The 13336-nt window shown below is 42.2% G+C and overlaps 1 long non-coding RNA gene across 1 annotated transcript in view; it reads right to left on the bottom strand.

The window, feature by feature from the left end:
• Positions 1 to 12836, bottom strand: part of LOC133382158 (uncharacterized) — a 43442-nt gene extending 30606 nt beyond the window's left edge. The window contains exon 1 of the long non-coding RNA XR_009761817.1: positions 12728 to 12836. This is a non-coding gene — a long non-coding RNA (uncharacterized LOC133382158). The remainder of the gene's footprint in view (positions 1 to 12727) is intronic.
• Between the last annotated feature and the right edge of the window lie 500 nt (positions 12837 to 13336).

Below are 13336 nucleotides of genomic sequence, written 5' to 3'. Positions count from 1 at the left end.
AGTCACTTGGAATGGATTTTAAGGAAGTGGAGGGGGGTACAATGGGGAAAAATTATAGCATCCAGCTGTGTTACGCATTATGCTGAGGTGCACTGAAAGTTACAATTTCAGGAATTCAGGCCTTCAAATAAATAGCTTAAAAAGGTGACCTCCTGATTGGAAGCCAGGCTCCTGAGTGAACACTTTGCATGGCCATGGCTATTAATCAAGGGGGCAAGTATGTCGACCCTCTTGCCGAAGGTTCCCCTTAACATATGACAGATAGAAGCTGGAAGTGAACAAAAGGGACTGGCCCAGGCTGATGATGATTATCAGCAGGGCACTCATGAGCAGCCTCCCTCCTGCCTCTTTCTGTCTTCTAAACGTTAAAAGAAATACTTCATATATGACATTTTACCGACAGGGAAATAATCACCATGTACCAAGGAGCATTTACACTGTCAAGTATGAAGTGAAGTACAAGAGTTTATTATGGCACATCAGCTGCCTGATCTGTGTTCTTGAGGTGAACGGCATTCTCCCTAGAGGCCTGTAGCCAATATAAGTCCCAATGCACAACCTGCATCCCTCTAACCAAATCCCTGCCTTCTCGCTGGGATATACTGTCTCTTTCTCTTGCCCATGCCTTTCTCAGTTCAGATGTTACAAGTGGTCTTCTTCTCTACCATGTGTCTCGAAGAACAGGACAGCTGGTGGTCCATGATGACATTTACAGAGGTCTTATTCATATGATTTTTCTGTTTTCCCTCCCCCACTCACCCAAGAGAGAAGTCATATGTATGAGGCATAAGTATGAACAAGCCTCATTGTAGAGGAGCATGTAGCTCCCACGTTCTTGAGGGGGAAGGCAGAGGATGGAAGAGAACTGTTGTCACTGGCATGTGACCAATCCATCACCACTTCTCTCCTCTTCCTGCCACCCCCCTCCATGTATACACTCTTCCCAGTGAGATTTTATTATCAAAGAGGTAATATAAGATCTTGCGGTGGGATCTTCTATGCCCCCTAGGCTGAGGAGATGTGTCAGTGTGAATGGTTAAACTTGTAAAGAAGCCTGCAAGATTTGTGTTCCTGTGGGAAGTCTTGAAAAGAACAGACTTAAGGTACAACATACGATTATAAATTATATAAGCACAGGTTTTTTTTAAAAAAAAAATCCATAGAATAAAATGAACAATGTGGATAAATATAAGGAAAGCACTTATTTATTCCACTTATAGGCTACTGCCTACGAAAAATAAGTGCTCCTAAAAACATAACAGCCAGGTGCTTTTCGACATTTTTGTCTTTTGCCAAATATTTAGTAATTATGCTTCTTTGGAAAAATTTCAAACTGGAATCAATGCAAAGCCATATTTGGCCACTGAAGAAGACAAAAATGTTAACATTGTTGGAGAATTTCTCAATCCCCTGTAATGCATAGGAACATAGATCCCCAAATTATGGAATGATTTTGTTGACGAGGTGTGCCTGGCGCCAACACTGTTATCTTTTTGGCGCCAGGTCAAGACTTTCCTCTTCTCCCAGGCATTTTAGCATGTGTTTTTAAATTGTGTTTAATTTTTTTTAATTGTGTTTTTAAATTGTTTTTTGTGTTTTAAAAGTTGTATATTTGTTTTTATTGTTTTTAATTGCTGTAAACTGCCCAGAGAGCTTTGGCTATGGGGAGGTATATAAATGTAATAAATAAATAGGCAGCTGCTTTATACCAAGGCAGACCATTGGTCCATCTAGTTCAGTATTGTTTACATTGATTGGCAGTGGCTGTCCAGGATTTCAGACAGGGGTTCTTCCCAGCCCTATCTGGAGATGCTGGGGAAAGAATCTGGGACCTTCTGAGTGCGAAGCAGATGCTCTGCCCACTGAGCTACAGCCCCTCCCCTACGTGAGGAAAAGTGAGGTATATATTTTTATATAAAGAAATAATTCTGTATTTATTTCAGAACATCTTTTGAGATGTCTGAAGTTGTTTTTCATTCGTCTTTCTTTTGTTTATTGGTTCTTGGTTCCTCTTCCTGGGCTGCTCAAAGTTCTTGGCCAGACCCCAACCTTGCCTATTACTAATGCTTGCCACTGTTTCCATAATACAGATGAAGAGCAGAGGCAAGTTGAGAAACTGCCTCTATCACGGGGAGGGAGTGTAACTCAGTGGTAGAGCACATGGTTTGCATGCAGAAGGTCCCTGGTTCAATTTCCCACCTGGCTAAAAATGCATGTCTTTACTGTAGCCTTTGACAGTTAAGGCATTTTGTTTTTTTGGGACCCACCTCTTGTTGCATCTATACTGTTCTGGTTTTGTCGGAACAATTTTGCTGTCTTTACTTGATTTTATTATTGTAATCTTATAAATAAATAAATTTAGGTCTGGGAATGGCACCTGCCTGAAGCCCTAGAGAGTTGCTGCCAGTCACTATAGGCCACTGGTTCCCAAACTTTTTTCCCCACGGACCACTTGACAATTGCCGAGGGTCTTGGCAGATCACTTAATGATTTTTCTTCCTGTTGTGGCAATTGTAATGTGCTGTCCTAGATGCTTCATTATTTTAAATTGTATTTTTATTGCTTCTTTTATTTCCTGTGTTCTATTCTACTGCAATTTGAATTCCATAGAATACAATATAAAATACAATAAATAATAAAACATAATATAAGCAATAACAATACAACAACAATTAATATTTAATATGCTGTGCCTACCATTTACAGCTGTTGCTCCTGCTCTTCTTCACAGACACACTGTGGGGCACTTGAAAGAAGCTTGTCTGTGGACCACAATTTGGGAATCCCTGGTGTAGACAATACTGAGCTAGATGGATCAATGATCTAAGTAGTGTAGGGCAGCTTCCCTTGCAGGAAAGGAATGTGTGTAGCACGGAATCACCATCAGTCAGCTAACCTGGGCTTTTTGTTGATACCAAGGAACTACCACTCAGCTGAGTGTAAAGAAAAAGGCAGTGGCAGCCTCTAGCATTGGTCCAAAGAGTGATGTTTGATTGGCCCATTCTCCTTTGCAAATGTCAAAAGTCATCTCAGAGTGATTCTGAGTTTGACAAGTGTTTGTCCAGTGATATTCCCCACCACTCATACACCTGCACGGAGGGCCGGCTCCAGGCATGCGGGGACCCTTGGGAATCAGCTTGCCCTGGCCCCCCAGTGGGTGGGTGTGCGCACACGCGTGCGTACGTGTGTGCATGTGGCCCCCCCATGCCTCCCCACAGTCCCCCTACCTGTCTAGTCTTTACCATTGCCCTTAATGAAGATGGCGGCCACAGTTTCCCTAAGGGGAATGAAGCCTCCGCCGCCATATTTTTTGATGGCACACGTGCGTGCTATGCATGCACATCTCTGCCATCAACTAAGATGGCAGCAGCGGCTTCAGTACCTTAGGGAAGCTGCGGCCGCCATCTTCATTAAGGGCAATGCTAAAAAGCTGGCTGACAGGTAAGTGGGGGTGGGGGGGCACGGATCACGGAAGGGGAGCGGAGGGCCCCTCAGGGGCTCCTGTAGCTCCAGCACCCTCGGGCCAGTGCCCAACCTGGCCGCTCTTTAGAACTGGCCCTGCCTGCATGTGTTAAGAGATTTTGGTATGACTGACAAATAGCTCCATGGCGCCCTCTTAATGGCATGCTACATTTAGCTATTTGTTACCAGAAGTGAGCATTTGGCACATGCATTGGTGGTGAGCATTGTGCATACACAAATCCCACAGGTTTCTGTGTGGCAAGTGCACAGCCACAGCCACTTGCAACAATGGCACCAGATAGTGTCCTGATCAATATGTGCATGCACAGGCTTTGTCAACCAATGTCAAATGCAGCTCTGTAATAGCCAGATTGCATTGTTATCTGCATGCTCTTAGGTTCCTGCACGTGACCTGCTCACCTAAATGACATTGAGAAGTGAGGAGATCTTGACACATTTGTGGACTGTTAAGCATGACTCAGTCCGGGGTGCTTCTCCCACCTTTGACTAATTGCTGGCCTGACATCTTTCTGATAGTGACCTTGTTTCAGCTAGTAATTCAAATATCTTTCAGTGTCAGAAATAATAAGTGCCACAGTGAGATGAACAAGCAGAGCTTAAGTTGAGCACAGATTAATGGGGTTTTAATATTCCTAATTTAATCACTCCTTTCTGTCTGAATGTGTGCAACATGATGTAGCAGCTAATTATTTTTTTAACCATGATGGGGATCTTTCCTAATCATTTTTATATTTAACATGGATGAAGGAAGGCCAGTGATTAATGAGGGAATAAATCTTATAAAACAGAAGCAACACAAGATCAGTTGAAAATATGGCTGTCTGAATTTTTTAATCCTCGTTTTCCATGCTGCAAATAATCACCAGCCCTTTCTTATTTCAATAGTAAGGTTTTTCACCACCTGCTGCCCCCCCTAAGAAAAAATCAGAAGGTTTTAAAAGTTTTATGTTAGAATTGTTCCAATGGCAAACGTCTGTGAGCATCTTTTAGAATGCTGAGGTATTTTCTCTCCTTTGCCCTCTTATAGATTCAATATATATATCAAATAGTATCAAATTTTATCTAGTTGTTAGATATTTTAGCATCAAAACTTGGAAAATGCATATATTCAATGTCGAACACAGACTTTCAGTAGGTAATAATATTAGCATATATAAAATGCCTTTTCAAAGTCCTCTATATACGTTACTGAAACATGTATTTGCAGTCATGCTCTTTAACAGTATGGGGCATACCCAGCTTATACACTTGAGGCGAGACTTAGGCTGCGTACACACCATACATTTAACCCCCCCAGAATCCTGGGAACTGTAGTTTACCCATCACAGAGCTATAGTTCCCAGTACCCTTAACAAACTAATGTTCCCAGAGTTTTGTGTATGTATGGGGAGGGGATATATGTGCTTTTAATATATGTTGTGTACACAGCCTTAACCTGAGAACTTCCTGGCCCACAGTCCACTCTCTTATAGCTGGAGCAGATGTAACAATCTTCCAGTGTTAAGAGATCAGGAACATGCTATGGGATTATGTGTGTCCCCCCTCCCCACGTTCCTTCACCTCTACAGATCCTCTCATCCCTTCCCTATTAGGTACAGCAATGGGATGTGGGGGATAGTGGTGCCTTTTGGCAGTGATGCCGCTGCTTCGAGGAGGGAGATGCAGTGGGGCAAGGCAGTGGTGAGGTCAGGGAAGCATCCCCATGTTACTAACCCAGAGGTCCCCTGACCTCATTGCTGCTTCACCTTGCCTCCCCCCACCTCCCTCCTAGCCAGCAACAGTGCTGCTGCCAGGAGGGCACCACTGCCTTCCTCACCTTTCCTCACTGACAATTGGTGGTAGCTATGGTGCAGCCCTATGTGTCTTCTGAAACGAACTGATGCTGATAATAATCATATTTAACTTTTGGAACTGGGGTTGAAAGGTGGATTTCAAGCCATGATTAAAGCTAGCTCTTATTAGTGGTCTTATAGACATGATTCTGCACCCCAATGAACAATGACCAGGGAAGGGAGAAGGAATCTGTGTTGGGAAGGGGAGGAGTTTTAATATGTAGGAACTTCTCTGTCTCCTAACTATGGTTAGAGAACTGCTAGTGCTTCATCTGCACTGGGCCTTAGTCACTATGTTATTCCAGCTTTCACTTGTACAAAACACCTGACATTTCCATATTTCGTCAGTTCCCATAGGTATGTGTTTTGGGTTTTGAAAATTCAATGTCTTGAATGTGAAAGTTCTTAACTGACTCAGACTTTAAATTCAGTCTGGTGTCTTATTTACTCTGCAAACAGAATGAAAGCTTTATGAATATGGAATAAAGTCATTTGTTTCAAACCACCATAAACGGGCACCAGCATAGTTCTAACATTAGATTGTTAACAGCTTGTATTACTGTAGAGGAAGGATATAAATTTAATAAGTAAATAAATAAAAGGTGCAGAGAATGTCTAAACTTTCAAGATCTTGTTCAAATGAGTACGTACATGATGATCAAGACAGCAGATTTACTAAACATGACTAGATTTTTTTCCGCAAATAAAATTTTATTTCCCAGTTTTTCCTTGAGACTTTCTCATATAACTTATACAGCATTGCATGTATTTGTGGTATAATTGCATTTGTCTTCCAGACTGCTTTTTCCTTGAGGGCAGTATTCACTTTTGCCTTACATTGATTGCATACTTCTAATCCAAAAGAAACCCTAGCACATAAGTATTCATTACAAATTTACATTTTACATAGTCAATGTCCTCTTGTCTAATTATGGGTCCTTTCCAAATGGTATATCTTTCTGGTTTTCTATTTTTAGCTTTTTTGCTGTTGTGGAGGGTAGCTCTTTGTATCAGTTTCGCATTTGTAATAAATAACATGTATAGGGTGGGTCATTTTTTTGTTTTTTTTACTGCTATGATTCAAGATATATACAGCTGTTTGCTGCTTGATATAATAGGACTCCAAGAGACAGCATTTAGTAATTACTCTGATCTGGATTTGTAATACAGCATCATTAGCTTAGAGAGTTTAATTACAAACTGCAGCCCAGTGTCTGCTTTGACTAACTCAGAAGATGTGTGATCCCATCAGATGTGTTAATTCTGGACTGTTTTCCTGATGGAGATAACCATCATCCATGACCTTCTAGTGCTTAATTTCTGAAGAAAAGTATCGATGCTTATGCTCATGCTTGCTAAAGAGACATACTCTCTTACTTCAAAACCTAGATGTGCGAAGGGTGGGCTGTTGATACACTGTAATTAGTAAGACATTCTTTGCACATGTTCTGTAGCACTCTTTATTGAGACTGGGCTGCCCCTTGGCATTCAAATCATGTCAACAATGCTGAGCTGCATGAGCCCTAGTTCAAATCAAGCTTTATTTGTTTGGGTTCCTGATGTCTTTGTTCCTTGGGAAAAGTAACCATAGGCATTACTGTGACCCATAGGCATTACTGTCTCTAGTTGTTTTCCATAAAGCCTGCAAGTTTGGAGAAGTAACTGTTATCTCCTGGCCTGAGAGTGAGCAGACATCCAAGGCCAGCGGTTGTCATGGTAACGTGAGATAGCAACTGGGAAAGTTCTAACAGAGTCTGTAAGTTGTGTCTTCTGAATATTGCCTCTGAACTGTGAGGCTTGTCTTCTGTGTAATGTCTTTGAACGGAGAACTTCTCTCCTAGAGGGGGGGATCTTAAAGCCTTAAGCCATAATGTCTTAATAAAAGACTCTTAACCTGATCTAATGCATCTGAGAAGTTTCTTGAGCAACTTAACTCAAACGTAACGTATGCTGTTTCACGCAACAACGCACACACATCAACAGGGTTATGGGCCCAGATCCACAGCGTGTTACACAAGAGTAAGTTGCTGGTCTGAAAGGCAGACGGAGTTCCAGAGGGCAGCTTGATTGATTGTACCAGACAGAGGTGAGCAACATGGCTGTAAACCTGTCTGGGGGAGGCTTGCCAATGGAAAGATTGACGGAAAAGAATTATGCCAGCTGGAAGCCGAGGATGCGGGCTTTGCTGATAAAAGAGGATTTATGGGACATTATAGATGGACCCCCTCCGGCGGTACTGACCGCGGCCTGGATGCGTAGAGATCAGAAGGCGCAAGCTTTTATACTTCTGGCTCTATCAGACTCTCAACTTCTACACGTGAGAGATGTTACAAACGCCAAACAGATGTGGGACGTGTTGGAAGGCATTCATGTGCAACAGACTGCGGGATCTAGATTGTGTTTGGCACGGAAGCTTTACCAGATGCGCTTCACGGGTGAGTGCGAAATGAGTGAGCATCTCACAGAATTCAGACGTTTGTTTGCTGAGCTGACGGACCGAGGCGTCGAGCACTCTGAACTTCAGAAGACCTATCTGATCCTGGCTTCGCTCGATGGGACTTGGAATAATATGGTCATGGCTTTCGAAGCCATGCCTGACGGAGGTCTGAACGTTGCGTTTATTGAGGAAAAGCTGACCCAGGAATGGCAGCGGAGACAAGAGGTGAAAAGTGCTGAGGAAAAGCAAAGAGCCAAGCTGAAAGAGGAAAGCAGCAGCAGACAGGAAAACAAGCAAGAACAGCAACGGCTGAAATCTTGTTATGCCTGTGGGGCTCATGGGCATCTCCAAAGAGACTGTGCAGTCAAGCGAAACTCCAGGGAAGGAGGCTTGAAGCAGGGAAGTGTGAACTTTGTTTGTAAACAGAAGTCTCAAGATTTAGGACCTGTTAACTGGATTGTTGACAGCGGGGCAAGCCATATATTAATTAAAGACAGGAGTTTGTTTTACACGTCTACAAATGAGCAGGACTTTGTTTTACTTGCGGATGGATCGCAGAAGAGCGTGGAAGCCCGAGGACTGGTGAGATTTGATAAACTGGGAATACTTTCAGAATGTTTGTTTGTTCCAGAATTGGATCATAACATTTTGTCAGTCAGAAAACTGGTGAGTTGTGATTTTTCTGTATTGTTCCACAAAGACAAATGTTATGTAATGAGGGGAGATCAAGTGTGTTTGCAGGGAAGCCTTAATGATTCACAGTTTGTAATAAAGAGCAGTCAAGCAGGGTGTGCTGTGTTAAATGCTGAAGCACAGGTACATCAGGGCTGCGTCCATGAATGGCATCAAAGGCTGGGGCATGCAAACCTTGACACGATTAAGAAAACCCCAATGCATAGTGAAGACATGCGTTTAAGAGATTGTGGACAGTTAATGGATTGTGATTCTTGTCATAAAGCTAAAATGACTATTGCACCAATTAACCGGGAGGCTGAAAGAACCACAACAGCTCCCTACCAGCTAGTTCATGTTGATTTATCAGGGCCAATAAATGCTTCACGTGGAGGTGCGAAATTCTTCATGGTACTGGTGGATGATTTTTCAAGATTTTGTCATGTTTTTCTGTTAAAGCATAAAAGTGAAGCTGAGCAAAAGCTGAAACTGTTCATTAAGAGAATCGAAACTCAACATGGCACCACAGTGGGGGCTATACTCTCGGACCAGGGAGGGGAATTCACGAGTAAAGCATTGAGTGACTTCCTTGAGAGTAAGGGAATAAAACAGAATTTTACTGCTCCATACAGCCCGTTTTCCAATGGAACTGCAGAGAGAAAAAACAGGGTGCTGCAGGAAGCAATGAGAGCCATGTTAATGGATTGCAGTTTAGGGAATTCTTTCTGGGCAGAAGCAATTCTTTATGCGAATTATATTCACAACAGGGTGTTACACAGTGCACTTGGAATGTCTCTTTATGAGAAAATCACTGTCAGAAAACCAAAAATACAACACATTCAAAAATTCGGGGCAAGATGCTGGATCCACATTCCACAGGGAAAAAGGAGGGGCAAGCTTGCGCCCAGAGCACTGCAAGGTTTTGTTTTGGGATTTCAGAATGCATATTTCAGAGTTTGGTGTCCAGAAACACAGCAATTAATTCTGAGCAGAAGCATTAAAGTCTCAGAAAAGCCTTGGGATCAAAGGGAAACAGTTGTTCTTACAGGGTCAGATGACACACAAGCACAATCATTTAAGCCAAATCTAGACATTAAACTGGAGGGCACACATATTCCACTCAGAGATGCGTTAAATGAGCTCATTTGTGGGAAATGAAGGTCAAAGAAACGTAAGGCTGAGGAAATGGAATCTCCTGCGCAGGCCGTGCCAAGCACAAGCACAGATGGGGGGGCAGAGAGAGCAGAAGCCCTAGTGCCATTAAGACGTTCTACAAGAGTAAACATAGGGAAACCGCCAGAAAGATATACTGTGGGGGTAATTACCAGTCCTGGAATGCATAAACTGGTGGACATGGATCCTGACACTTTGTATTTGACATGTGTACAGCCAAAGTTTGATTGAATAAAGTTCTAGCTAAATGTACAGAGATGTTCTGAAATGTACTGCAATGTACTGAGATGTAATGTGGATCTGTATGATGCAATGTATTGAAATGATTACTTTTGTATTGTAGAAATTTATTGCTGAAATGGAAAAGTTATAGATGCAATGGAAAGTATTGCAGTCTTAATGGAAAAAGGGGGGTATGTTAGGCTGTGACCCATAGGCATTACTGTCTCTAGTTGTTTTCCATAAAGCCTGCAAGTTTGGAGAAGTAACTGTTATCTTCTGGCCTGAGAGTGAGCAGACATCCAAGGCCAGCGGTTGTCATGGTAACGTGAGATAGCAACTGGGAAAGTTCTAACAAGAGTCTGTAAGTTGTGTCTTCTGAATATTGCCTCTGAACTGTGAGGCTTGTCTTCTGTGTAATGTCTTTGAACGGAGAACTTCTCTCCTAGAGGGGGGGATCTTAAAGCCTTAAGCCATAATGTCTTAATAAAAGACTCTTAACCTGATCTAATGCATCTGAGAAGTTTCTTGAGCAACTTAACTCCAACGTAACGTATGCTGTTTCACGCAACAACGCACACACGTCAACAGTTTGACTGACTAGACCACTCTCCAGTGAGCATATTCCATTACCCTGATCAGTAAGACTCAGGGACTTGCAGTGGTACTGTCTCTCAAACTCTAAACTTTAGAATTTATTTACAAATGTGTTCTCCCCCACCCCAAAGAAGGCTCACTGTTTAGACTGTTGCTTGTTCTTTTCTATCATTGCATCCAGTTGGCTCCAGCAAATTCTGCAAGAATTCCCAAATATATGTTGGGAAATTAGCATAAAATATAATCAAGCATGGTCTAATATATAGCCTCTATTGTTTCTTCATGGTAATGGTCTTGCAGCCCAGATTACCACACCATAGATCTCTGTGTTTCAGGTAAAGTGTCTCCACACACACCCTCCCCTCCCCTCATAAGAACATAAGGATAACCCTACTGGATCAGACCAAGCCCCCATCTAGATCAGCATCATGTTCACATATTGGCCATGAATGCAACAGCACTCTTCCCACTTGAACTCCCCAGCAGCTGGTATTCGGAGGCATATCACGTCCGATAGTGCATTGTGAAGGTGTATTGGAGAGCCTGACAATGTGGGCCTGGGGTAGTCTGGCACTCAAGGGCCCTGTCATGCCTGGTACCTGCCTTGGTTCTTCTATATAGAGGTGGGGAATTAGATCCAGAGGAGGAGGTCATATCGTTATCTCCCCACCCCTCATGGGCCAAGTTTGACACCTTCAGGTGCTTGATATCACAGTGGTGTTAGCATCTGCAGAATGCTTTTCATTGTCAGGTCTTTACAAGGCCTTATGATCAGCTGATTGTCAGGACTTGCAAAGCCCTGTACACAATACTTTGCATGGGGCTTTGCAGATACTGCTAGTGATCTGATTGGCTGCACCTGCAAACCCAGTTTCAGCTGAGCCAAGTCTTTACCTGCCCCACATCTGAAGTCATATATAATGTCAGGTCTAGGGAAAATGGGTGTGGCTTGACCAAAATAGCTTTGCAGGCCAAATGGGGAGACCTGGTTGGCCTAGTTAGGGCCACAGGTTTCCCCATCCCTGTTGTAGATGCTTGGTAATTCTATCTTTAATCATGTTTTCTAGCAGTTTTCATGGAACAGATGTGAAACTTACAATTGTGTGATTTCCTTGATCCCTCCTTGATCCCATTTAAAATATTGGTGTTAAGTTGGTCGCTTCCTAGTCCTTAAATACAAAAACTTATGTTAGGGGTAAGTAATCTATTTTTGTTAGAAGATCAGCAATTTAACATTTGAGCTTTTAAAGAACTCTCTCGTGGTTGCCATCTGGACCTGGCTGTATGAAATTCCAGTGCATAGAAATTTGAAAAGGAGATTTAAGTCAGTTTAGCCCAGAGGGAATGGGGATTTTTGTCAGGGGAGTGGACAATAGATAGGGATTTAGAAGAGACTAAGGTGAGGATATGGGCAGTTGAAGCCCCTCTGGGAAGGTAAGGGTTTTGCTCCTTATGAAAGTTTTAAAAGTTGAACTAGTTTTTTTTAACTGATTTTGAAACTGAACCAAAACCTGAGTTTTTGGACTGAGGCCTACTCTTACACTTTAGTTTGTATGCTGCACTTAATAACCTCAAACCAAGTCTTCACTGAGGTTGAACTGAGATGACCCTCTAGCTTTAAGCATTAACTTATTTATTTATTTAAATTTATATCCCACCCTTGCTCCCAAAGGGAGCCCTGAGCAGAAAACAGCAAGTGATGAAGCACTAAAACATTTTTTTTAAATCCTTAAAAATAAAACATGTTTAAAAACATCTTAAGAACAAAACTTACTCTCTGATTTTGAAAACTGGTTTTGAAAATTGAACAGAAAACTGACATTCCAGGGTGTTTATTTTAAGTTGTACTAGTTTTTAACTGATTTTAAACTCAACTGAAAGCTGAAACTTTTAACTTGAACTAAATCTGCTCTTACACTTAGCTTAATAGCTTACATGTTGCCCTTTCTAACCGAAAACTGAAGCCTACACTGAGCTTGTGCTGAAAGCTAAGTCTACACTTTTTTATTTTAAGCTGTCTTCTCCACTACTTTGGTCTGTACTGTGTGGAACTATATACTAGTGTGTTGGAGATGTTACCCCTTCCTCTCCAAAAAGGGGATTTAATCTAGGTTTCTGGTTGTGGTTTACCGCAGCCCCTCAAGGTTGTCCTGCTAAAACTATTGCTGAAAAATAAGTGTCTGCAGATTTTTGATTTATAGTTTTTTATAGGATTTACCCCACTGGATTTAGCTGCTGGCACACAATGCTTTTGTTATGCCCTTGTTACAGTTTTAACTAGTGCTTTAATAAAAAAAAAGTGGGTGGTACTTACCTTCTCTATACACAGATGTCTAACTGACTTGTTGACTTAATGTTTTGTCACTGGGGTCAAGATGCTTCGTCAACTGAGGCTCATCTTCTTGTATACCAATCCATTACTGGATGACTCTCCCTTCTGTCAGTTTCAGTGCATGTTCCTCACTTGACTCTTCAGGGCTGGTCTTCCACTGGTGTCAGCTGAGGGTGATAAGCGTGAGGCTCCCATTACAGCCTCACCCCTCAAGGCCAGATAAACACACAGTGTTTGTTGAATGTGAGAGAGGATCTCACCCTCTGTAGCTAGAGCTTCTCTGCTGAAAGACTCTCCAGCTATGAACCCTCCCATTGCTTGGGCCTATTATCTGATGCAGTACTAGGTAAGGATCTGTTGCTCCAAGGATTTTCACTTATGTAAGAGACTGGTGGCTGCTTCATACAAGAATGATGTATTTCAGGTGTGATCTCAGGGTATAAAATACACACATTGCCCATCCTAATTGAACTGCACACAATGCATGTTTAGCTTCAAGCATGATCATTATAGCCTGAGTGAGAGGCAATCATCTAAAAACGTGCAAATATGATGTGTGGCCACGCCAGTGTATATTTTACCTGATTTTTT

This window comes from Rhineura floridana, chromosome 3 (assembly GCF_030035675.1).
Source record: "Rhineura floridana isolate rRhiFlo1 chromosome 3, rRhiFlo1.hap2, whole genome shotgun sequence".
In the NCBI taxonomy this organism is placed as follows: domain Eukaryota; kingdom Metazoa; phylum Chordata; class Lepidosauria; order Squamata; family Rhineuridae; genus Rhineura; species Rhineura floridana.
Note: the sequence above shows the minus strand (reverse complement) of the source record. Positions and strands in the feature narration are given on the sequence as shown.